Source organism: Lynx rufus, unplaced genomic scaffold (assembly GCF_022079265.1).
Source record: "Lynx rufus isolate CCGP_SWC_20201006 ecotype Redwood Valley unplaced genomic scaffold, mLynRuf1.p SCAF_26, whole genome shotgun sequence".
NCBI classification, from domain to species: Eukaryota; Metazoa; Chordata; class Mammalia; order Carnivora; family Felidae; genus Lynx; species Lynx rufus.
In genome coordinates, this window is record NW_025814841.1 from 5,404,722 (window position 1) to 5,430,574 (window position 25,853).

The 25,853-nt window shown below is 38.7% G+C and overlaps 1 protein-coding gene across 3 annotated transcripts in view; it reads left to right on the top strand.

Annotated features, from left to right (window-relative positions):
• The window catches only part of NCALD (neurocalcin delta), a 404,143-nt gene that overhangs the window by 225,467 nt on the left and 152,823 nt on the right, over positions 1-25,853 (top strand). The window contains exons 4-5 of one of the 3 annotated variants that reach the window (XM_047088857.1): positions 9,758-9,806; positions 18,214-18,300. The gene's annotated coding sequence lies outside the window, so the exon portion shown is untranslated. Of the gene's footprint in view, positions 1-9,757; positions 9,807-18,135; positions 18,301-25,853 lie in introns of those variants that run through there. The other 2 variants (XM_047088854.1, XM_047088855.1) reach the window with 2 other exon arrangements.

The window sequence follows — 25,853 nt, forward strand, 5'->3', positions numbered from 1 at the left end:
AGAGTCTGGCCCAAGATTTTCCACGTGCATCAAATCTACCTGTGTAGGTGGCAGATCCAGTAATCATGATAGTATCTTTTTTTTTTAAATTTTTTTTTCAACGTTTTATTTATTTTTGAGACAGAGAGAGACAGAGCATGAACGGGGGAGGGGCAGAGAGAGAGGGAGACACAGAATCGGAAACAGGCTCCAGGCTCCGAGCCATCAGCCCAGAGCCTGACGCGGGGCTCGAACTCACGAACCGCGAGATCGTGACCTGGCTGAAGTCGGACGCTTAACCGACTGCGCCACCCAGGCGCCCCATCAAGATGGTATCAAAGCAGCCAAGAGGAATGATCTAGTTTAAAGGTAACATTAAAGAGATGTCTATCATTCTCTAAAATGGTCATGGATTCTGATAGTGCAAAAGGTGACATGGGCTTGATTTGAAGGGGTGGGGAGGGAGGTGAATGGGGCACTCGCTTTGGCACAAAATTGAAGCGGGCACTGTAGAACTCCATAATCAAGGTAAATAATGTTAAACACAATATTTTTTAATTAAAATTCATGCAAAAAATCATGACGAACACACTATCAACATTTTACATAAAGATAAGATCAGAAACAGTGTTGTGCACAGTCATATTAGAGCCTGAGACAAAAGAAAAAAAATCAGTAATTGTAATCCTGTCTTTATTTAAACCGTTGATATTTTGTTTATTGTAGATGTTTTTGATTTTCAAAAATATTGCATTAAAGTATTATTTATTTTGATTGCTGAGTTTTTTGGTGCCTTTGTAAGATTTGTGCCCAAGGAGAGTGTGCTACCCATTCCATTAGCCTCATCTTGCCGCCACCCTGGGGTGGTGTCCACTCAGCTGGGAGGAGAGTTCCAGAGTGGGCTTCAGGACCCCACATCCTGTTTCCCCTCACCCACTCTGGGGTCCTGGCTTTGGTTTAAGTATAATTTTGTGAAAAAAGAAAAGACTATATCAGATGAAATTCCAGCCTTCTTTCTAATCAAGTGACTACCATAGTGAGATATACTTAGGAAAGAAAACATGAAGTAAATGGTTCATCAGGAACTTAATTGAGGTCAGAAGGTCAGCAAACAATGACCCACAGTCCAGCTGCCTGTTTTTGTAGGAAAAGTTTTATTGGCACACAGACCTGCTCATTTGTTTTTGTGTTGTCTGTGGCTGCTTTGGGGACACAATGGCTGAGTTGAGTAGTTGCAAAAGGGACCATGTGGTTTGCAAAGCTGAAAACCTTTACTGTCTGGTCTGATGTAGACCTCTGATTCAGCTTATCAAAGCACTCAGATGTTTTTGGATCAGTATGTGGGGTTGGCGACAGTTTAGAATATACTGTCATTTGGAAATTTATGTAACCGAGAATTCAAGTACATTTACAGAGAATATTACCTTTCATTTGTAAGAACTGGGGGATATTGAGAAGGTATCAGAGTTCAAAAAGTAAGTCAAGAGAGGCAGCAGAGAATAGGTGAGATCTCTGTCTGTCTGTGCCCCTTCAGGTCCTCTATCAGAGTCCAGTTGTGACTTGACATCACAAGGCATGAGATGTTTATACAAGCTTGACATTGCCCCTAATTGGTAGAAAGAAAAAAATGGGTTTGTAGAAAAGTGAATTCATTTGTTTTATCACATATATGGTTTGTGGATTTAATTACTTAATTTCTGTTAATATGGATAACTTAGAGCTGATTTCACAAATTCAACAGTATTTAGTGAACACCCATTTATGCACAAATTGTAAGAGTCATGCTCAAAGTAGTCTACTTCTAAGTTTGAGTGTGAGCAGAGATAGGAAACCCCCAGACATGGTGTTCTGATGTGTCTGAGGTTTGGGGTGCATAGAGGAGATGACAGGGAGACTAAGAGGAGAAAAATCAACTTATGGGAGGCCCTGAATGCTGGCTAGGGAGTTTGAATTTTAACCAGGAGCCACTAGAAGCTTCCTTAATCAAGGAAATGGCATAGCCACACCTGTGCTTTAATTAGGATATGAACTGAGTGTGGAAGAGTGGAAGGTGAATGAGAATAGAAGTAGGGGGACTAATCAGAAGATGATTTCACCAACCAAGTATGGTTTATATAAGTCCTATAGAGATGACAGGGGCCTCTATTAGCAGTATCCATGTTAATGGGAAAAAAGATCTGATGATGCCAGTGAGAGTAGTAACATTAACCAATATTCAGCCACTTGACTAGGGAGGACTGCTGGATTTGTAATTGAGGTGGCTGGGAGGGCGGAGGAGGTATTAGTAGAAATAGAGAAGCCAGGTAGAAGAGGTTTTGGGGTCAAAAATAATAAGTTTGACTTTATATAAAATAAATTGAATATACTATAAAATACCCAGGAGAGAACAGAGGAATGCATGCGAGAGGGAGAGAGGAAAAGGGAGAGGAAGAGGGAGAGGGAGAAGAGGGAGGGAGAGAGGGGAAACTGCTGCGGATGAAATTTTAGAAGTTACCTGATAAAAGGTAATCATTGAAGCCTGAGCATCAAAAACCTCATAAGGGAGGAAGTTAGAAGAGATGAGCATTGAAGAAACAACTATGGTAGAATTGCCAGATAAAATACAAGATGTTCAGTTAAGATTGCATTTCAGATCAACGAAGAATCATATTTTAGTATAAGAATGTTCCTTGCAGTATTTAGGTACACTTCCACTCAAAAATATATATACGTTGTTGATTTGAAATTCAAATTTAACTGGGTATTCTGTATTTTTATTTGCTAAATCTAGCAATCTTTGCCTGTGGGGACTGCCCATAATTATGGGATGGTCAGAAGAGGAAAAGATGGTAGAAGAGCCTAGGGAGAGACAGATAGGACCCAGGAAAGCTAGGATATTGTACTATCATGGAATCCAAAGGCAGAGTGTTTTCAGAAGAGCTGAACAGAAAGGTCAAGACCATTGCTTTTGGCTACGTGGAAATCATTAGGGACCTTAGAGAAAGCAGATGGGGGTCTGGTTGCAACGGGTTAAGGAGTAAATAAAGTAAGGGAGATGGAAGTAATCTGCGTAGATCTCTCTTTTAGGAGTTGTGATGGAGAACAGAAGGAGAGATATGAGATGGTAAAGAATAACAAAATGGAAGGCAGGTTTTCAGGATTAGAGAGGCCGAGGCTGTTTGCCAGCCTCTGAGGAGCCCAGGGTAGTGGCATCCTGAGGATGTAAGAGGGGTGATGGGATTAAGGGATGGAGTGAGTTGTGGATGATGCTGGAGGGGGAGAATCAGGATGTAAATGGAGGGATTAACCTTTGCGTGGAGGATGCTCCCTCTTCATCCAAGCCATGAAAGAAGGAGGGGGAGATAAAGATGTGGAGATTTTGGAAGTAGGGAAGAAGAAGGAAGGTTTTTATTTCTTTTTGCTCTCTGTGTTATCAAGTACATGTTATGGAGAAGGGATTAGGGGAGCGGGAGGGGAAGACTCAGGCTCAAGATACTCCCTCTCTGCTGCTTGCATGGGACAGATATGATGAAGAGCTCAAAAGTGCATGTAACTCATCTAAGTGGGAACCATTTATTTTCCTCGTGTTGTATCTTCCTTCAGCGCTAGTGATCCATATTAATTCGTAGTGTAATTGAATTTCTCACCAAGGAGGGGAAAATGACAGAAACAGAATTTAACAGACTCACTTTCCTCCATTTTATTAGACCAGGAGATCCTGGCCATGAAAGGATCAGGATTGTTTATCTGTGTCTCCAATCTTAGAAGGGGGCAGTAGGAGTATCCAGCAGAAGCCTTTATGGGGGACATGTGGAACTCCTACTCTGTGAGATCTACCATGCAGATTGTGTCATGTGGGATTAATAGCTTTGCCATGTCACACCCAGCACACCAGACCCTCAGAGACATACAGGTGGCACGCACTGTTCCCAACTACCCTCTGCTCTCTGGGACTGAGGTCAAAAGATGGCCAGGCTATTCTACAATAGTGAGAAGGTGAAGTTGAGGAGCACAGCAGCCTGGAATCTCTTAGCTGCTTTTCCTCTCTGCTGTCAAAAACAGGCATGCCATTTGCAGCACAAAGAGGGAGCCATTTGCAGAGCTGTGGAAGCCTGAGAAAGCTGAGAAAGAGTTATTTCAGGGAGGGGGTGGGGTGGTGCTGTCTGCCTGGGGAATTCTTAGTGCCTCCACCTCCAGAGAACATTAACATTTCCAGTCCCTTTTCCACAGCCCTCTCTCTCCCTCCTCCTCGCCCCCAGCACAAAGGCACAAATGAAATTCCTAAAAGTAGACTGCTTCTGCCTAGTTATTTTTAGTATTTGCTGTTAGTATTTATCAAGCTTTTCAGTGTTAATTTGTCCTCCTACCCATTTCTCTTCCTGCCTCCACGTGCTGGGTTTGGTATGGAAGAACCGTGTACAAGAAGCAGCTGGTGATCACATAGAAACATCTCCTAGAGAGAGGAGGCTTGAAAATCAGTCTCCCTCACCCCCACCTTGAAGAGAAGAAAGAAAGATCTGTATTCCATTAGCTTTGGAGAGCAACATAAGCATTGTTGAAAGTGAACCCATTAAAATGTGTAGGTGGTATTTAGCCAGGTCAAGAGCCCCAGTCAAGGAGCTGGGTCAGAGAAGCAACACATGAACAAAATGCCATAATACACACCAAAAGGGTTGGCGACCAGGTGAACAAGCAGGATGCCAGAGGAAGATGATGCCAGAGGAGAGAAAAGTATAAAAATACATGCAAAGATTAAAGGATCTGAGGGAGCAGAAGGGTTAAAATAGGAAGTGGTGAGGTGGGATTGAAAAAGCTAGAAGGGGCACCTGGTGGCTCAGTTGGTTGAGTGATGGACTCTTGATTTCAGTTCAGGTCATGATCCCAGTGTTGGGCTCTGTGCTGAGTATGGAGCCCGCTTGGGATCCTCTCTCTCTCTCTCTCTCTCTCTCTCTCTCCCTCCCTCCCTCCCTCCCTCCCTCCCTCTCTTCCTCTCTCTCTCTCTCCCTCTCTCCCTCTCCTTCTCCCTCTCCCTCTCTCTCTCCCTCTCCCTCTCCGCCTCTCTCCCCTCTGCTCAAGCTCTCTTTCTCTGAAATATACATGCATACATACATACATACATACATACATACATACATACATATATACATAAAAACAGAAAAGAAAAGGCCAGAGGAAGAAAGCTCTGTAGCACCCAGTACTGTAGTATTTTACAGCTTAATGCTGAAAGATTGCTTGTTCCTGCCTCAACTGCCTGCCCTGTCTCTGGGAGTCAGTTATGCCCAGAACAGCCACATTTTTCTGGAGAGGAACTCCCAGGACATGTTCTAGAGACAGATGTTGAATGAAAGCAAGACCTTTCCAAGTGCGAGTCGTATCAGTCTGCATGGTCATTCAACCCCTTGTCTCCCCATCAATGTATTCGTTTCTTAGGAAGCAGAAAAGAGTTGCTTCCCTTTGCAACATCAAAAAAAAATGTTTTGGCTTGATTTTTGTGTTCTTTTTAAATTTTGCTATGTTTTTCAGTTTCCTAGAAATTGAAAAATATAATAAATGAAGTAAAAAGTGTTTAATGAGTGGGTTCAACAGTAGAATACAAGAAACAAAGGAAAGAATCAGTGTACTTACACATAAAATAATAGAAAGTACCCAATCTGAGGCACCTGGGTGGCTCAGTAGGTTAAGCCTCTGACTTTGGCTCAGGTCATGATCTCACAGTTCCTGGGTTCAAGCCCTGCATTGGGCTCTGTGCTGACAGGTCAGAGCCTGGAGCCTGCTTTGGATTCTGTATCTCCCTGTCTCTCTGCCTCTCCACCTCTCTCTCTCTCTCTTTCTCTCTCTCTCTGTCTCAAAAATAGATAAAAATGAAAAAAATAATAATAAATTACCCAATGTGAATAACAGAGAAAATAGAATCAAAATTGGGGGGTGGGGGTGGGGAGACAGGGCCTCAGGGGACCCAAAGGGATATAAAAATTGTATACCATGTGTATCATCTGCATGCTAGAAGGAAAGAAAGAGGAAGATGAGACCAAAAAAGTATTTGAAGAAACAATTGCTGAAAGTCTTCCAAACTTGGTAAAAGACACAGACCTATAGTTTCAAGAAGTTGAGTAAAACCCCAAACAGGATTAACCTAAAAAAATCCACACTAAGATACATCTTAGTCAAAGTTCTGAAAAATAAAGTCAAAGAAAAGATTTGAAAGCAGCAAGAGTGAAATGAGACCTTATCTATAAGGAGAAACAATTAGATAGTGAATTCCTCATCAGAAACCATAGAGGCCAGAAGTAAGAGGCAGAATATTTTCAAATGTTGAAGGAACTGTCAACCCAAGCAATGAAAACATCCTTCAGGAATGAAGGGGAAATAGACATTTTCAGCTGAAGGAATACCTAGTAATGTGTCACCAGTAGGCTCATCTTAAAAAAATAGCTAAAGGAAATTTCTCTAAACAAAAAGGGAATGATGGAAGAGGGAACATCAGTATGGAAGAAAGAATAAAACAAAGAGTAAAAATAGGGATAAATACAATAAGCTTCCTTCTCCTCTTAGTTTTCTAAATTAGATGATTGAAACAAAAATTTTAACATTGATGTAACTCAGTGTAGTAGAAGAAATGTTTAAGAAAGTTATTTTTTAGGGGTGCCTGGGTGGCTCAGTCAGTTAAGTATCGACTCTTGCTTTCAGCTCAGGTCATGATATCACAATTCGAGAGTTTGAGCCTCAAGTTGGGCTCTGCACTGACAGTGCAAAGCTTGTTTGGGATTCTCTCTCTCTGCCCCCCCCCCCCCCCACATACACTCATGCACATTCTCTCTCTCTCAAATAAATAAACTTAAAAAAAAAGTTATTTTATAAATGAGAGAGAGTATAATGATGTAAAGGGAGTTAAGGAATCTAATTGCACTGGTATAACATTAAAAACAATAGGCTCACAGGGTACCTGGTTGGCTCAGTCTGTTAAGTGTCCAACTTTGGCTTAAGTCATGATCTCACAGTTTGTGACTTCGAGCCCTGCCTTGGGCTCTGTGCTGACAGCTCAGAGCCTGGAACCCTACCTCACATTCTGTGTCTCCTTCTCTCTCGGCATTCCATCACTCATGCTCTGTCTCTCTGTCTCTCTCAAAAACAAATAAACATTAAAAAATTAAAAAAAAATAATAAATGAAAAAAAATAATAGATGCTGACAAGTTACATATATTTAGGGTAATATGAAGAACAACCATTAAAAAGCCATACAAACAGATATACTAAAAAAACTATAGATAAATAAAAATGAAATTCTAAGAAATGTTCCAGTATCCACAATAAGGCTGGAAAATGAAAATAAAGAAAGGGAAAATAAAGAACAAACAGGAAACAAAAAGTAGAATGGCAGACCATAACCCAAGCATGTCAGTAATTACATTAAATGTAAATGGCCTAAGTATACAAATTATAAGAAAGCAGTTGACACAATAGATTTAAAAAAATGACCCAGCTTGGGTGCTTGGCTGGCTCAGTTGGTAGAGCATTTGACTCTTGATCTCAGGGTTGTGAGTTCAAGCCCCACATTGGGCATAGAGCTTACTTAAAAATTAAAAAAAAAAAAAAATGACCCAACTAGATGCTGTCTACAAGAAACTACCTTCAAATATATCAATATAGGAGAGTGAAAGTAAAAAGATAGAAAAAAGATATATCATACAAACATTAATCAGAAGCAAGCAAGAATGGTTATATTAAGATCAGATAAAGAAGACTTCTGAGCAAAAAAGAAAAAAAAAAAAAAAAGACCAGGGACAGAGGGACATTACATAATGATAAAAGGGTCAATCTACCAAAGAGACATAGCAAACATAATATTTTGCACACAAATCCTAAATATGTACCAAACAGAGCAAAATATGTGAAACAAAAGCTGATAACTGAAAGAATAGACAACTCTATAGTTAGAGTTGGAAACCTCAACACACCTTTTTTTTAACAATTCATAGAACAACTAGATGGAAAACCAGCCAGTACAGAGAACACAGCAACATGATCAGTCAACCAGATCTGATTTATGTTTATAGTCCACCCGGCAACAGGGGAAAAGACATTCTTTTCAAGTGCCACAAAATATATGCCAGGATAGGCCATAATCCATAAAACAAACCTCAACAAATTTGAAGAATTGAAATCATACAGTGTATTCTCTGACTACAGCAGAATCAGACCAGGAATCAATAATGGAAACATTACAGGAAAATCTCTAAGTACTTAGAACTGAAACAACAAACTTCTAAAACATCTGTGGGTCAAAGAGGAATTCTTAAGGGAATTTTTAAAAATACATTGAAGTAAATGAAAATGAAAATACAACATAACAAAATTTGTGAGGCTCAGCTAATGCAGTTCTGAGAGGGAATTTTATAGCACTAAGTATGTTAGGAAAGAGGAGAAGTCTCAAGTTAATAATTGAAATTCTCATCTCTAGAAACTATTTTTTAAGTTTATTTATTTATTTTTGAGAGAGAGAGAGAACAGAAGTGAGGAAGGGGCAGAGAGAGAGAGGGAAAGACAGAATCCAAAGCAGGCTGCAGGCTCTGAGCTATTAACACAGAGCCCGACTCAGGGCTCAAATCCACCAACCGTGAGATTGTGACCTGAGCTGAAGTCAGATGCTTAACTGAGTGAACCACCCAGGTGCTCCCAGAAACTAGTTTTTTTTTTTTTTAATTTGTAAAAAGGAGCAAATGAACCCAAAGCAGGCATAAGAAAGAATAATAAAGAACAAAAACCAATAAAATTGAAGAGACAAACAATAGGGAGAATAGATTAAAGCCCAAACTGATTCTTTGAAAAGATCAACAACATTGATAAGCCTTCAACAACACTGACAGAGAGAAGACACACATTACCAGTATCTGGAATCAAAAAGACTAACCATCACTATAGACGTGCAGGCATCAAAAGAAAAATAAAGGAATACTTCAAACAACTCTACACATTTTCTGTTTTGGAAAGAAGTTTCCAGATTACTAATTAAATTTTCTTAGGTATAAGGCTATTCAAATTATCTGTATTTGTTGTGTGGGTTGTGGTAGCTTGTGCTTTTTGGGAAACGAATCCATTTCATACAAGTTCTTCCAAAACAGAAAATTCCGGATCCAGTTGGTTTCACTGGAAAATTCTACCAAATATTTAAAGAATTACATCAATCCTATCACTCTCTTCCAGAAAATAGAAAAGCTTCATCTTATGAAGCTATTCTGATACCAAAACTACAAAAAGACAATGTAAGAAAACTAGAGACTAATTTATCGTGAAGATAAATGCAAAATTCCTTAACAAATAGCAAATAGCATTCAGCTATGTATAAAAATAATTATATAAAAATAATTATATACCATGACCAGGTGGAGTTTATTCTAGGGATGTAAGACTCATTCAATATTTGAAAATCAAGCAGTATAACCCACCATATAAACAATCTAAAGAAAAAAATCACAATCATGCTAATGGAAGCAGAAAAAGTGTTTGACAAAGTTCAACCCCCATTCATGATTTAAAAAAAAAAACTCTCAAAAATAGGAATAGGAGGGAACTTCCTAAAATTGATTTCATAATATCTATCAAACACCTGCAGCTAACAGCATATTTAATAGTGAAAGACTGAATTCTTTCCCCATAATATCAAGAGCAAGACAAGGATGTTCTTTGTCATTACAACTATTCAACATACTACTGGGAGTTCTACACAGTACAATAAACTAAGAAGAGAAAATAAAAGGCATACAGATCAGAAGGTAGAAATAAAATTGTTTCTGTTTGCAGATGTCATGAGAAAAATCCAGTGGAATCTACAAAACACTAGAACTAATAGGTAAGTTCAGCTAAGTTGAAGGGTATAAAAGAAACAAAAATCAACTGTATTTCTACATACTAGCAATGTATACATGGGTATTAGAATTAAATGTACAATATCACTTATGATAGCTCAAAAACATATGAAACTTATATGTAAATCTAACATAACATGTAGGATTTGTATGCTGAAAACTACAAAATGCTGATGAAAGAAATCAAATGAGAAGATCTAAATAAATGAAGAGCCATACTATGAATCTAATTCATGGATTGGAAGATTCAACATAGTGGATATGTCAACTCTCCCCAAATTGATATTTAGGTTTAATGAAATTCTTACAAAAATTCCAGAAAAGATTTTCGTAAATATAGACAAGATTACTCTAAAAATTTACACAAAAAGGAGACATATAAATGGCCAATGGTCATATGAAAAGATACTCAATGTCACTCATCATCAGGGAAATGCAAGTCAAAACTACAGTGTCACCTCACACCTGCCAGAATGGCTAAAATGAACAACACAAGAAACAACAAGTGTTAGCAAGAACGTGGAGAAAAAGGAATCCTTGTGCACTTTTTGTGGGGAGGCAAACTGGTACATCCACTGTGGAAAACAGTATGAAGTTTCCTCAAAAAAAAGTTAAAAATAGAACTACCTACAATCCAGCAATCGCACTACTGGGTATTTACCCAATGAATAAAAAAACACTAATTCAAAGAGATATATGCACCCTCATGTTTACTGCAACAGTTTTTACAATAGCCAAATTATGGAAGCAGCCCAAATGTCTATCAATAGATGAATGGATAAAGAAGATGTGGTACACACACACACACACACGGAATATTATTCAGCCATAAAAAGGAATGAAATCTTGCCATTTGCAACAATGTGGATGGATCTACAGAGTATAATGCTAAGTGAAATAAAATCAGTCAGAGAAAGACAAATACCATATGATTTCACTCTTATGTGGAATTTAAGAAGTAAAACAAATGAACAAAGGGAAAAAAGAGAGATGGGGTGCCTGGATGGCTTAGTTGGTTAAGCATCTGGCTTCTTGCTGACACCAAGGGAGCCTGCTTGGGATTTTCTCTCTCCCTGTCTCTCTGCCTCTTCCCTGCTCTCTCTCTCGAAATAAATAAATAAGTTTAAGAGAGAGAGAGAGAGAGAGAGAGAGAGAGAGAGAAACCAAGAAACAGACTGTTAACTATAGAGAATAAACAGAGGGTTAGTAGAGGGGAGATGGATGGGGGGGGAAGGGAGAAATAGATGATGGAGAAATAGTGCTTATCATGATGAGCACTATGTATAGCATTGTTGAATCACTATATTGTACACCTGAAACTAACATAACACTGTATGTTAATTATACTGGAATAAATATGTTTAAACTTGATAAAAATGAAGAAACAAAATAAAATAAAACTTTATACAAAAAGGGAAAGGAACTAGAATGTCTAAAACAGTTTTGAAAAAGAATAAAATGGGAGGAATCACTCTACTTGATTTCAAGACTTATATAGCTACAATAATGAGGACTGTGGAAATAGCGGAGGGAGGGATGGACACATAGATCAATGGAAGACCTGTAAGTAGTCACATATAAATATAGCCAACTGATTTTTGAGAAGTATGTAACAGCAATTCAATGGAGATAAGATATTCTTTTCAGCATTAGTGCTGGAGCAACTGGATAACCTCAACCTAAAAACCCCACAGCTTAACTCCAATTGGATCATACATTTAAATATAAAATATAGGGGCGCCTGAGTGGCTCAGTCAGTTAAGTGTGACTCTCTGTTTTGGCTCAGGTCATGATCTCACAGTTTTGTGAGTTCAAGCCCCACATTGGGCTCTATGCTGATGGTGCAGAGCCTGCTTGGGATTCTTTATCTTCTCCCTTTCTCTCTGACTCTCCCCCGCTTATGCTGTCTCTGTCTCTCTCTAAATAAATAAATAAACTTAAACAATTTTAAATATAAAATATTAAACTATAAAAATTTTAGAAGAAAACATGGGTGAAAATATTCAGGACTTTTGGCTGTGTGAAGAGTCCTTAAACATGGCACTAAAGGCATAATTTCTAAAAGAAAAAAATAAATTTAAATTCATCCAAATTAAAAATGTTTGCTCTATAAAGGACTCTGTTAAGAATATGAAAAGACAAGCTATAGATGGAGAGAAAAAACTTACAAAACATGTACCTAACAAAGGACTTAAATCTAGGCTATATAAAGAATTCTAAACTTAGTTAAAAAAGAAACAGTTCTATTAGAGAATGGGCAAAAGATAGAAAGAGACATTTCACTGAAAAGGACGTATAGGTGGCAGATAAGCACTTGAAGATGTTCAACATTAGGTATTAGGGAAATGCAAATGAAGACCATAATGAAATATCACTACACATCTAGTAAAATAGCCTGAAATAAATAGTGATAATGCCAAATGTTGGCAAAGATGTGGCAAAATTGAATCTCTTATTCATTGATGGTGGTTAAAATGGTACAGCCACTCTGGAAAATAGCTTGGCAGTTTCTTAAAAACTAAACCTAAACTGAATCATAAGACCCAGCAGTCACTCTCCTGGGCATTTATCCCAGAGAAACAACTTACGTCCGCAGAAAAACTTATAGACAATTTTTCCCAGCAGCTTTATTTGTAATAAGCCAAAAGCTGAAAACAACCAACACGTCCTACAGTAGTGGTTAAATATACATAGTGGTTAAATATACATAAATATAAATAGTGGTTAAATATACAGTGGTGAAATATACATGCAAACGGTGAGATACTATTCAGCCATAAAAAGGAGCCAACTATTGATACAAATAACAACTTGGATACAGGCAGTGCCTGGGATCTCAATTCAGCATTATGCTGAATTAAAAAACCCAACATCAAAAGGTCATATATGTTTCCACTTATTAACATTCTAGACATAACAAAATTAGAAAGATGGAGAACAAGTTTGTGGTTTCGAGGGATAAGGGGTGGGAGCTGAGAGGATGGGTGTGGCTGTAAATGGTAGTAGGATGTTCTGTGTGGTGATAAATAGTTCTGTACCTTGATTGCAGTGCTGGTTACACAGATCTTCACGTGTGATAAAATGAAATGTAACTATAAGAATGTATTAGATGTAGGCTTACCTAAACAAAAATATTGTTTGTATGTGCTCTTCTTGGGTTTTATTTATAAAAACAAGTCACCAATACTTGCTTTTTTTCATTCTTTGTGCTTTTACAGTTCACCCAAGTTGTTGCCTGTAGCTATGGTTTATTCATTTTCCTTGTTGTCTAATATTTCATTATATGTATGTAACTCAGTTTATTTCTTTAACTGTTGGTGGGCATTTGTGTTAAATATAGCTTTTTTTTTTTAAGAAAGGTGTTATAAACATTTTGTGCCTGTTTTCCAGCGCTGCTATGCAAGAATTTCTCTAGAGAATATAGGTAGGAATGTGTTTGCTCGGTTGGAGGGCACGGAAAACATTCAACTTCATGAGTTAAGGTTAAATTGTTTGAGAGGCTTATATCAACTAATACACCCACCATCAGCTAAATTTGTATTTTCTTGATTACAAATGAGGTTGCTTGTCTTTTTATATGTACATTTACCATTCTTGTTTTTCTCTTCTGTGACAGTGTGTCAGATCTTTTGCTCATTTTTCTATTATGTTGTCTTTTACTGATTTGTAACATTTCTTTATATAATCTAAAAACTGGCCTTTTGTTGATTTTACTTGCTGCAAACTTGTGGCAGATGTTGGCAAGTTTTTTGCTTTCTTTATCATACTTTTTTTGTTTTTGTTTTTTAGAGGGAGAGAGAGAGAGAGAATGCATGAATGGGGGAGAGGGGAAGAGGGAGAGAGTGAGAGAGACTCCTAAGCAGAGTCCACACTTAGCATGGAACCCAATGCAGGACTTGATCCCACAACACTGGGATCATGACCTGAGCCGAATCGAGAGTTGGATGTTCAACCAATTGAGCCACCCAGGTGTCTTTTTGATAAACAAAGATCTTAATATTATAGTAGGGAACATTTATCAATCTTTCCTTCTGCAATAAACAGTTTTGTGCCTTAAGAACCCTTTTCCCATTTGGAGGTCTGAAAGATGTTCTATATTTTCTTCCACGTTATAACTTTTTTTTTTTTTTTTTTTTTTTTACAGCTAAGCCCTTAATCCCTCTGGAATTGATCTTTGGGTATGATTCCTCCTTGACTTTTGGCTCAGTAAATTATTTCAACCTTTTGTGAGAGCTCTGTTATCTTTTAATTCCAACTTCCCAGCCTTGACTGGTACTGAGGCTTGCTCTGTCTCTTCAGGTTGTGTGTGTGTGTGTGTGTGTGCGCGCGGGCAAGTGCTTTCTCTTTTGGTATGCCTTGTAAATTTTTCCTGCTAGCCAGATACAATGTACCAGGTGAAAGGAACTGCTATAAATAGATCTTTAGTAATGTGGTGGTGAGGTTCTCAGAGAGAGGAGGTGTTTTACGCATTCTGTGATCAGCCTTTTAGCGAGCCTGTGCCTCTGGACTGTGACCATCACAGTGCTGCAGTTTTTTTCTCCCCCTTTTCTCAGGATGGCTGGAGTGGACTGAAGTTCAGTATTTGCTTTCTCCCACATTGAAGGCTAGAGGAGACTGGTTTCAGTATTTCCCTTTCTCAGGTCAGTTAGGTTCTCATAATACTCTAGCAGGGTAGGCTCTCATTAACTAGTTTACCCAGAGGGTGGGCCTTGCTAAGAACAGAGTGCTCTGGGATGCCTGGGTGGTTCAGTCAAACCTCAGCTCAGGTCATGATCTTACGGTTCGTGAGTTCAAGCCCTGCATCGGGTTCTGCACTGACAGTTCGGAGCCTGCTTGGGATTCTCTCTCTGCCCCTCCCCAACCTGCTCTCTCAAAATAAATAATAAATAAATTAAAAAAAGAAAAAGAACAGAGTGCTCTGGCATATTTCAAAATGGTTCCTTCCACCCTCTGCATTCTGGAAGCTGGAGGGGATTTTTCTCTGATATTTACTGTGGGAATCTGGTAGATGTCCTGCAAGTAAATCTCACAGTATTGGGAGAGCTCCCTTTTGACTAGGTACCCCCAGAGCTTTTAACTCTCAGAGTTGTCCCCACAGAAATTCCAGCAATTCAGAAATTACAGTTCAAGTTTTCCTACCCCAGCACTGCTTCCTACAGCGGTTGCTGTTGGTAAGTCCCTGCTCAGGGAAGCCATCCGTCCATCTCTCTAATCTGGGGGACAGTGGTTTGCCCTGTGTGCTTCCCTATCTTAACGTGCTCCAAGAGGAGTTCTTGAATTCTACTTGTTGTTAGGACAGAGTGGTGATTTCCAAGTTCCTGCTCCTCTTTTGTCTTTTAATACCTGAGTTCATGAGAAGGTCCAGGAAGAAAATTCAACCATGGTGAGATTTGGGAAGATGGCCAATTCTCCTTTAGGCAACTTTGAAAGAAATTTTGGTCAAATGATGGGTTTCCTTTACTGTAGCCAAGGCATTCTTGCTTTAGCGGTTTTGTAAGTGCTTGAGTGTCACGTGTTAAAAAGCTAAAGAAACCAAAAACAAAAGCAATGAAAAGCAATGAATCTCTTCTCACCATTTGAACTATGACTCAGATCATTTAAAGAAGCTATTTGTTAAGAAAGAAAGCATAAATTTAACATGCCTGTTTGTGTGGTATTCAGAGTACAGATTCTGCTTTTGGAAAGGCACTGCTGTTTATGGGAAATATTGCTGGACAAGGAATCAAGAGCCTGGAGTTAAGCCTTGATCTGTCATTACGTGGTTGCAAAAGCTTCTTGTATCCAGAGTACGTTCAGCTCCTGTAATAACCCTTCTACAGCAGCTTAGCCAAATAAAGGTGTTTTTTGTTTTGTTTTGTTTTGTTTTGTTTTATTCCCCTCATATAACAGCCTGGGAGCAGGAAAACCAGGACTAGTGTAGTGGTTCCTTTTTTCAGTTTAGGTTTCACAGCGTGTGGCTCTTGTCTTCATGCTTGTCACTTCATGACCGCAAAGTATGTCTCTATCTCTGGCCTTGTATCAATGTTTCAGGCATGAAGAAGAGGAAGGGCAAAGAGCAAAAAGCGAGTGGAGAGCTCTTTAAAGAGCTTTTTCCAGGGGGCACTTGGGTGGCTCAGTCAGTTAAGCATCTGACTTTGGCTTAGGTCATGATCTCACGGTTCTTGGGTTCGAGCCCCGCATCGGGCTCTGTGCTGATGGTTTGTAGCCTGGAGCCTGCTTTAGATTCTGTGTCTCCCTCTTTCTCTGCCCCTCCCCTGCTCGTGATCTGTCTCTCTCTCTCTCAAAAAATAAATAAACATTTTTTTTTTTTTTAAAGAGCTTTTCCAGGAAGCCTACGCAGTAATGTTAGTTTACACCTCCAGGGTCCAAGCTGTTCCACCTGTCCATCCTTAGCTGTGGTTTTAACAGGGCAAATTGCTGCCCTGAACAAAATCAAGGTTCTGTAAAGAAAAACAGTATGCTGGGAATTGGATAGGTAACCAGCAGTGTCTGCCCCATTCTCTAAACTTCCATTGGGAACGCCTGTTCCTCCCCCACCCCCGACAGAGTTGTTTGGAGGTCAAAATGGAAGATCAAAATCAAATGCAGGAGCACTTCATACACTATAAAATGTATTTCATAAACAAAATGGAAGTATCCTGACCTAAATTCTTTTTCTTAAAGCTTTTTTATTTATTTTACTGAGAGAAAGAGCACATACACATGGGAGGGGCAGAGAGAGAGAGAGAGAGAGAGAAAGAAAAAGAAAGAGAGAGGGAAAGGGTGAGAATCCCAAGCAGGCTCTGCACTGTCAGCACGGAGCCCGACACAGGGCTTGAATCCACAAATCACAAGATCATGACCTGAGCTGAAACCAAGAGTCAGACGTTTAACCAACTGAGCCACCCAGATGCCTCTCGTGACCTATGTTTTTAAAGAGCAAATCTAATGTTAACAGAAAGCCCACCTGAATGTAAAGATTTGGGTAATCAGTATCTCTTGAACCTCAGCTCATTCTCTTGTTGACATCTTTAGAGAACACAGTGTTCTCATGGATGCACATCCTCAAATACCAATCTTCAGGTTACTGCCAAAGATTGTTGTGCTGGACATTTGTTGATTTCCTCCATAATAATCCCTTTTCCCTTCCAGTATCTTGAGTGACTTCCCATGCGATTTTTCTTTGGAACGTTTCTACCCTCACCTCCAGGGATAAGCCTTGATTAATTTAAAGCCACTCAGCAAAGTATTAGTGACTGATTCAGTGATGGGCAATCTGAGTGACCTCAGAATTTGGGACTGCCAGAGTGCTAACACTATCCTCTTGAAAGATACATAAGTGGTCTTGAATTGCTGCAGCTAGTATTTTTTGTACCATGAAAGGAGGCAGCCTGAGGTTGAAATCAATCTACAGAGAATACCTGTGCCAAGAGAACTCCAGAGAATCAAATGATGTGGTGAACCTCTGTTTTCCCAAAACCAACCGTATACCTGGACGTTTTTTTTCCCCAGCTCAATGAACCAAAATATTTCCTTGTCTTGTTATTTATTTGAATCAGTGAGTTTGAGGTGGGGTTTGTGTTATTTGTAGCCAAAAGATTCCTGAGTGATTGTTTCCAATATATGGTTTAGGCAAAAAAATATATATTATTTTAAATATATTCTTTAAATATATATTATTTAATGTATATTAATTTATATCATCAACAAATTAGGAAATTAATCATGTTCCTAACTTAACAGGAAATCCTGTTATATAAATATAATATATTTATATTTATAAATATAATAAATATATTATTATATATTTATAAATATATAAATATAATAATATAATATAACATAACAATATAACTATATTATATTTAATATATATTATTTAAATATATATTATTTAGAATAATATATTACTTATATATGTTTTAAATAATGCATTACTTAATATAGTATATATTTATGTACATATGTAAACACATATGTGTGTATTATATTATATATAATATGTATACATATGTATATATATTGGTATATACATAAGTTTATTCTAAAGTTTATAGTCCTTCCAGGATTAAGGCCATGAGGCCTGAATGTTACTGAGAAGGCCAGTTTCTCTCTGTAATAAATGGACTGCATAGCATCTATCTAAATGATTTTAAACTGTGAAGTGCTAAGACCTGAGTCTCATGCTTTTGGGGACTGCACTTATCTCCCCTGTGGTACAAGACTCGCCCCTGGGTACTTTAAGCCAAAGACCAATTAGGCTGAGATATGTCAGTGTTCTTGAAGGTGTGTTTCCTGTTTCCTGTTTGCAAAGGCAACTACAGAAGAAATAAAAGTAACGGCCTTACATAAACTGCTTACTGAGCTGTCAAATGTTCAAATAAAATATTCATTAATTATGAGTGATCTCAGTTGCAGGGCCACGGAGCTGCTGGTGATAAAATCTGTCGTGATCCTGTGGAAGGCTGTGCAATCCGAGGCGCTGTCTGACTGCTTATTGTGAGTTCCTTTTTTTAACCTCTTGAATGTCTGCGTTTTAAGTTGTGATTATTCTTAAGTTATGATTCAGAAGGCAAAAATGTTGCATCCTAGTTAGGCTATTGTGGGTTTGTATGTTTGCTGTCTGGTAAATAAGACGTGCTGGCTTATTAGCTGCCATTAGAGCTTTGTCATGAGGTGTACATTTCTACTTGAACTCCGGATGAATTTGTGTATTAGTGACAAGAAAACTATGCACCCTTTCTACTTTTTAAAAAAATCTCTTCTGTGGTGACTCTGATTAAATGGGAACCTCATTTAAGTGTAAGAAATTTACTTAAAAAACAAACAAATAGGGGACATGATCATGAAGTAAAAACCTGACTTTCTTCCTGTATGTGCCGTTCCTCACTTTCTACATCTACGCATTTGGTATGGAAAATTGAAGAAGATATTGTGCAGCAAGTAGATGGGATTTTTTTTTTTAATTCAGAAACAATTCTTTTGAAATTCTATTATGGTACAATTAGGACGGCAGTACCAGCAATAGTGGATTTCCTGTTAAGTTAGGACCATGATTAATATCCTAATTTGTTGATGTGGGTCTCGAAAGCCATCTCATTGAATATTTAGGAAATTGGCTTTTCAGGAAAGGAAATCTACTGATATATGAAGTTCTTGGAAAATTTTCAAGATATGCTAATGGCCCCAGATGAGAGCCAAGCCAAGATTTATAGGCAAGGTAATATGGCTTAGGTCCTGGTAATAATTTTTGTGGCTGTTTGTAAATAAGGCGTGAATATAATCTGATGTTTACTTGGTCAGACAGTTTTAAACGAAGAACAAATGGCAAACATAAAACAAATGTGGGTAAGAACAAAACCAAGTGTATTTTCCTGGTGTTGCAGGGAAGGGAAATAAGTTGATGCAAATTGAAATTTAAATGTACTCAGCTTTTTTTCGTCCCACTTCCTTTGTCCCCATTAAGTTTAGGCATTAGATGAGCAATATGGCTTATCTGGATGTAATAAGAATGTGAAAGGGAAAGTCTGTATTCCAACTCTGGTAGGCTAGTCCTTTTAATGCGATACATAGGACAATAATAAAGTATTTGAGGTCATGCTAAGCAAACTCTAATTTTTTCTTTCTTCGTATCATCAAGAACTGAGCCGCAACTCCAGTATATTGCTCGTGGAAGCCAAAATAGAATTGAGCATTTAAGTTGGTGGTGAGAGGCTCTTACGTCTTGGGATAATCTGGTTGAAGTACTTATGGCTATCACAGCCATAAACACGATAGTAACCCTTGCATTAGTTCCTTGGATCTTTCTAACGTCAAACCAAAGAGTAATAGGAAAATATGTGTTCTTGGCCAAAAGACAGCAAAGCAGGAGTGTGACGCAACCATTCCCCTAGACATGGAGGTGTGGAGAATCCATATGCCTGCGATTAGCTTCTGACATTCCTGCCCTTCCTCAAGTGTGCAGGTCCCTCTTCTGTGATTTCAGAGACAGGTGATTCCTTACTGTGGATTCTCTGTGTGAGTGAGCCCCAGGTAGGCTGGACTTCGTCTCTGGTTTATGTGGAGCAGAGAAAGGCTAGGCCGCTGGAGTTGACGCTGCAGATTCAAGGCATCTTCCAGGTTCAGAGGAGGACAGTTTGGATGAGAAATTGACAGAAGAGGTCTTGAGGCAGTGAAGGAGCCACTTCCTGCTTCAAGACTACTGTGGTCTTGAGGGAGGCGTGGACAAGGCCGGGATAAGGATGACCTCTGGAATAGAGGCCAAATCTCCTAACTGGGACTTTCCAAATGGATGGCCTAAGTTAGCAAATACTGCCCCATTTCCTGTGCATTCTGGAATTTGTTCAAGAATTTCAGGTACCCTTACCTAGTGACAGAGATCCTGATAGCAATAGGTAGGAAAGATACATGTAAAGAAACTATTTTAAAGTGAAGTATATGAATAGACTCCAGGTTTACAATTATTTCTGATTCCTGTCATCTGGGTGTCTCTCTTTAGCTCCTTGAGGCTAGAGTCATTTTGTCTGGATCCCAAAGAAATCATATCTTCCCCAAGGCTTTCTATGTAACTGGTTTCTCAGTTACATGATATTACATGGAATTCTATTTTTCTATAGTTTTTGCACTAGACACATCCTTCCTTCTCCTCTTACAAATATTATTTTAATCCTTCTAGCCTGGGAGCTCACCACTCTTTATTGTCAATTTCCTATAAATGCTCCTGTATCAAAAAAAAAAAAACCCATCTGTTATGTCAACAGAATATCTACCTATAAATTCTCCTCTATCAAAAAAAAACCCCACCTATTGTGTCAACACAATATCTATCATTCAAGAACAGTCATGGGGAGAAATTATCTCAGAGCCCAAGAGTAGAAGACACCAGATATCTAGGGGATAATTAAAGTATGCTTCCAGCTGTTTTCAAATAGAGACAGATACTGATCATCCAAATAATTGATTTGCTGACAACTATTTTCCACGCAGTCATGTTCTTAATGCAAAACAGCTAAAAAAATTCATTGAAAAATAAATAAATAAACCAAGCTGCGTTATTACTGTGTAGAAAACAGAATAGAAAGAGAGCAGTTGGTTTCTCAACAATTTTGCAATACGTTCCATTAGTGTCATGTGGACTTAGGAGCATGTAGTTCAATGACAGTAGATAAATGATTCTATTTAGCCCCAAAGTGTTGATTAAGTACCTACTAACTTGAGTCCTGGTGGAAAATGATCTAGTATATCCTAGACCTGTATATCTGGTAACATAATGTTCCTAAAAACATAATTCATTTATTCACCCGATAAATACTGAGCACTGGCTATGTGACGGCCCTGTGTTAAATGATGGCAATATTCATGGGGAACAAGATAGGCATGGTTTCTGCCTGTAGTTGAGGGGTGTGGGATGGGAGGAAAATGTTAATGAAATAATTGCACACATTTTACAAATGTGACCATTACTATGATGGGAAAACAAACAAACAAACATGGGAAACTGAGACCATAAAACACAGGCACTACATCTAGGTAAGTGGTGATCGGGGACGACTTCTCTGAAGAAATTTGAAGAGATTGCGAACATGGAAGAGAGTGTTCTGGGCAGAGGTCCTCAGGTAGCAGGGAACATGGAGCTTACTGGGAACTGAACCAAGGGCAGTGTAGCTGGAGAGAAAGAGGGAAAGCTAGAAAGGTGGCAGGAACAGATTATGAGAGACTAATACATGAGTGAATGAATGTGAGTAGCTTATTATACACAGTGAGTCCTATTGACCTGTGTCACTGGTGTGAAAATAAAAGAAGCTTGCAATTTTATAATGACTCTGCTCTTTGTGAGATGATGTTCACTCATTCATTCACTCATTCAGCCAATAAACACGAGACAAGATCCCTATTCACATGGATCTTAAATTCTAGTGGAACAAGCAGATAATGTGCCAATAAGGAAATAATATATAGGTCTTATGATAAGTTTTTGTTTGTGTGTAAGTGGTGTGGGTAGTTTTTAGGTGGAATTTTAAAAATAATTTCAGATATTTATTGTATTGCATCCAAGTGTAGTTATTCCTTTGTTTCATTAAGTTATATGTTCTAGCAGCGCTAAGACCATGCTTAGCACGGGTGTTCTTCATTGTACTCAACTCACAGTTGAAGACTCGGGTGAAACTCCAAGAGAGGGAAGCTGTGAGATTTGTATTCTTGTTTCTGAGGATCTCATGATACCACAGCCCACCTGGCACCTTACCTCCTCTTCTTGGACCGGTGCGGGGAGCAGGAGGGGAGCAATACAAAGATTTAAATGAAAACAATGGAAGCTAACATTGATCGAGAAGGATCTAAGAGAGAGTATTTCAGTCTATTTCTTTTTACAAAAAGAACTCAGTACATCTTACTACACACTTAATATATTTTGTAAATTTTGCACATTTACCATCTCTAAAAAAAAGATTCACATCCTACAATCAATGTACACATTTAAGAAAAGGTGTTTCTTTGCCACATTCCCAAAAGCTGTTATTTAATTGATGGTCCATCTTAAAATCATCAGTGCCTTACGACTCCGAAAATAATACACATCTGGAACCTTGTTCGAATTTTCAGTCATGCCTGTCTTTTCTGAAGATCTCCTTGAAGCTTCCCTGATGACAGCGTTTGCATATCTGCATATAAAGTATCACCATTGATGGAACTAAACCAGGGCACCTCTAAGGGTCACCTTCGGGTCTTACTTGCAAAACTGAGAGGAGAGTTCATTATAGCAAAGGGAGGCCTAATAATAATCTGTTTTAGTCCCTAGGAACTTCCTGACTTTTGATGTTCAGATTGTATGAACCAAAACTATTATTCCCATATATGCCAAAAGTAATGGAAATGTTCATGTGATCCTTTAGTGCTGGGTTTCTCAGGTGCACTGTTGACATTGGATCAGATCATTCTGTTGTGAGGGGCTGTCCCATGCATGGAGAATGTTTGGTAGCATTCTGGTACCAATACTATCTCCTCCGGCTCCTCCCCCCCCATCATGACAGTCATCTCTAGTATTGCCAAATGCCTCTTGGGAGGGGCAAACTCACTTACTCACTTGAGAACCATTGCTTTAGTATATCATAGTCACTGGTTCCCAATCCTGTGTTCTAGCTTGGTATTACAGTTGTATCGAAAACATGTGCAATCCTAAATGCATAGCTTTCAGTTTAACAGGATGGTGTCTTTATAATTCTGTAGTTCCTACATCACAATTAAAAATGATATTATGAAACCTGAGCTAGAAGGGTAACCAGTTAGATTTTTACTCAGCCAAACCTGTGAAATTCTAACATGGTAATACATTTTTCTGTGGGGGAGGGTGCCTACACTTTGAGAGGATTGTTTTATTAAAACTGTATAAAATTTTACCCTCAAAGTTTAAAACTTACTTGGTGGATCACCTAATTTTTTAAAAGATACGCTTATGGGAATCTTAAAAAGACTCCAACGCATTCAGCTGCAAGAATTAAGAGCCTCTAGGTGACACATAGAAACTTAAATGAGGCACATTTAATGAGTTCAATTCTAGTTTGATGGGAGGCTGAGAACAACAGAGAGAAAAAAAGTGCCACTCTTCTGTCCTTTGGTGCTGGCACTTAACATTTTAGTGTAAGTTATTACAATAGTGTATTGGTTTAATGTTCCCTTAATATCTGTGGTTTAATCAATGTTTCTGAACATGGAAGAATGTGTGTTCTCTCTGCCACTGTTCAGCTAAGAAATGACATTTGAAAATTACCGTAATCATGCATGAATAGATCTTCTAAAGTGGTATTTTACTACACTGTGGTGCCTGGGAAGACTTAATATTGCATAAATTTACTTAGACATGTAACTAATACATGGCACCATTAGGGGAACTATTTTTTTAAATTCCTTTTTGTTATTTTATTTATGTCTTAAATGTTTATATATTTATTTTTGAGAGAGAAAGGGAGAGGGAGAGGGGGAGAGAGAGAGAGAGAGAGAGAGAGAGATCATGAGTTGGAGAGGGGCAGAGAGAGAGAGGGACAGAGAATCCCAAGCAGGCCCTGCACTGTTAGTGCAGATCCTGATGTAGGGCTCCACTCAGGGCTCGAACTCGGGAGCCCTGGGATCATGACCTGAGCCGAAATCAAGAGTCGGCCACTTAACGGACTGAACCGTCCAGGGGTCTTAATTATTTATTTTACCTAAAGGCCTCCTGCCTCAAAATGTTGCATATATTTCAAGTGAGACCAATATATTGTTTTGTAAAATAGAGCTTTGTTTCCTGTCACTATTGTATTCAGGAATATTAAAAAATTTTTTTTAAATGTTTATTCATTTTTGAGAGAGAGAGAGAGACAGAGAGACAGAGAGAGGGACAGAGTGCAGGTGGGACAGGGGTAGAGAGAGAGAGAATCTGAAGCAGGCTCCAGGCTCAGAGCTGTGAACACAGAGCCCAAAGTGGGGCTTGAACCCACGAACCGCAAGATCATGACCTGAGCCAAAGTTGGACGCTTAACTGACTGAGCCACCCAGGCCCCCCTCAGGAATATTTAAAAAGTACTAATTCTCAAAAATAAAGTTCTTATTCTTTTTCATGGTGCTCAAAGCTTTCTACTAACTGGCTGCAGTCCGCCTCCTGAGATTCATTTTCTTTACCTCCCTTTGCTCCTGTCCCCATATCACTCTCTGACAGCAATGAACTAGGTGGCCTGAGTAACAGGACGGACATCTCCTTGCACTTTTCTGCCTTCATAGCTCTTCTTGTGCTGTGATCTCTAAGCCCTGAAATTCGAATTCATGCTTAAGAATCATTTCTTACATGGAACTTTCTCAAATGTTCTCAGTTGGGATTAAACTCTCCCTTTCTTTCTCTTTCTCTCCCCCTGTCTTCCTCCCTCCTTCCCTCCCTCCCTCCCTCCCTTCCATCCCTCTTTCTCTCTTTCCTATAAATGCTTGGAAAGCACTAGATTAGTGCTTTTCAAACTATCTATGGGGATGACTAGGCTTTTTAAAATTTCCTATTCATCACATGCCAATATGTATCCTCTTGTCCATGACTAGTACTTAGATCTCTCCATGTGAAACTTAACTACCCAAGTTCTGCATATACCCCATCTATACCACATTCCATGAGATGCATCCACTTGACCACACATTATTTGGATGTTGCAGCAATGTCCAACTCGAGTAAAAAATGTCTGAATAGTTACTTGCAATATCTGTACTTGTCCTGTTTCAGTCTGATAAGAATAGTTCATGGGGGTGGCTCTGGTCCACAGACCACACTTTAAGGAGCATTGACCCAGACTATAAACTCCATGAGGACAGGACCCGGGTCTGCTTTTTTCATCATTATAATTCTAGCCCCTGGCATTGCCTGTTACATAGCAAACACATTTATTGCATGTGGAAGTCTCATGCTATAGATAACAGCACCTGTCTCCCAAGTAACTTGGATCAGATCTCAATCAATTTTTAGCACCTACAGGATTATCATGCCTTACTTGTATCAGAAAATAGGAATGAATGAGAATATCAGACTGATTTATTTTAAATATTGCTCTTTAGTTTAAAAGCTACTGAAATAAGGGCACCTGGGTGGCTGAGTCAGTTGAGTGTCCGACTTCTGCTCAGGTTGTGGTCTCATGTTTTGTGTGTTCAAGCCCTGTGTCGGGCTCTGTGCTGACAGCTCAGAGCCTGGAGCTTTTTCAGATTCTGCATCTACCTCTCTTTCTGCCTAACACATCAACACTGCTCATGCTCCGTCTCTCTCTCTCTCTCTCTCTCTCTCAAAAATAAATAAACATTAAAAAAATTAAACACATAAAAGCTACTGAAATAAAACATACCTCCTTATTCCTACCGCTGGTATGGCCTTTATAAGTGAAGATTACTTGATCAATAATTTTCTTTCACTGGATAGTTGCAAAAAGTCGCTGCATTCAAATTCACTTAAGTAAAAATGAAAGGAGTTTAAAAGAAATCTAAAACACTTAGCCTGTTAAATGGCAATATTGAGAAATTGTTTGAGAGAAATGTATTTCTAGAAGAAAAAA